Consider the following 1,752-nt stretch of genomic DNA (forward strand, 5'->3'; position numbering starts at 1 on the left):
AATATTTTGGCTAGAATAAATAAAGGAGAAGGTAAGATAAAAAAGAGGGGATTGAGAACAAATTGGCGCGAATTAAGATTTGCAATGAGATAGAAAAAGATAGATGTTAATCGAACTAGTATAGGATGAGATAAACATGTAGGAATTGAAATGTATAGATGGGAATTCAGCTTAACAGATAAATAGAACAAGATTGACGTGGATAGGCAAATACTAGGATGAGATAGTGTAGAGGGTCTTAAGAAAGATAAACGTGAATTCAGATTGAAAAAGAGAGAAAAAAATACGCTGATACATTCCGAATATGACGAATGCAGAAAAAAAGGGATTAAAAAAGATAACGTGAACTTAGATTGATAATGAGGTGGGAAAAGATTGACGTAGAGAGGCAAAAGATATAAAAGATAAACGGGAATTTGGAAATATTGGAACATTGCCCTGGATAAATAAAGGATAAGATAAGATGAAAAGGAGGGGACTGAAAAAAAATAATGTGAAGTAAGATTAACAAGGAGTCAGAAAAATATTAACACGGGTAGATAACGCTTAGGGTAATTTACAAAAGAGGGCATTGAAAAAAGATTGACAGAAATCGAGGTTAACAGAGGGATAATAAAAGATCGAAATGGACAGATAAAATATAGAATGAGACAGAGAAGAGGGTATTGAAAAAAATAATGTAGTATAGAATGAAATAGAGAAGAGGAAATTGAAAAGGATAGACGGAAATTTAGATTAACAGAGATAGGAAAAGATTTATATGAATAGATAAAAAACAGGTTCAGATATAGAAAAATATAGACGTTGCTAGCTGTAGTTTATGATAAGATAATGAGAAAGAGGTTAGGAAAGATTAATGGGGATTGAGATTGTCAGAGAGGCAGACAAATATTGAAGTAGATAGTTAGATAAAGGATGAGATAAGATCGAAAAGAGAGGATCAAAAAGGATGAAATTACAGATAGATAGAAAAAGATAGACGTTTATAGATGTAGGATAGGATAAGATAGAGAAGAGGAGATTGAAAAAGATAGATGGGAATTTATATTTTTAGATAGATAGAAGTTGATAGATGTTAGATAAGATTATATAGATACGAGAAGATTAGAGAAGACAGACGGGAATTGGAAGTATTGAAATATTGACGTTATTAATTTAGGGATAGGATAAGATAGAAAAGAGGGTATTGAAAAAAATAATGTAGTTTAGAATGAAATAGAGAAGAGGAAATTGAAAAGGATAGACGGAAATTTAGATTAACAGAGATAGGAAAAGATTGATATGAATAGATAAAAAACAGGTTCAGATATAGAAAAAGATAGACGTAGCTAGCTGTAGTTTATGATAAGACAATGAGAAAGAGGTTAGGAAAGATTAATGGGGATTGAGATTGTCAGAGAGGTAGACAAATATTGAATGAGATAGTTAGATAAAGGATGAGATAAGATCGAAAAGAGAGGATTAAAAAAGATGACATTACAGATAGATAGAAAAAGATAGACGTTGATAGATGTAGGATAGGATAAGATAGAGAAGAGGAGATTGAAAAAGATAGATGGGAATTTATATTTTTAGATAGATAGAAGTTGATAGATGTTAGATAAGATTATATAGATACGAGGAGATTAGAGAAGACTGACAGGAAATTGAAAGTATTGAAATATTGTCGTTATTAAATTAGGGATAGGATAAGATAGAAAAGAGGGAATGGAACAAAATAAATATAACGTAAGATTAAAAAGGAAACACAAC

The sequence above is a fragment of the Belonocnema kinseyi genome, chromosome 10 (genome assembly GCF_010883055.1).
Source record: "Belonocnema kinseyi isolate 2016_QV_RU_SX_M_011 chromosome 10, B_treatae_v1, whole genome shotgun sequence".
In the NCBI taxonomy this organism is placed as follows: domain Eukaryota; kingdom Metazoa; phylum Arthropoda; class Insecta; order Hymenoptera; family Cynipidae; genus Belonocnema; species Belonocnema kinseyi.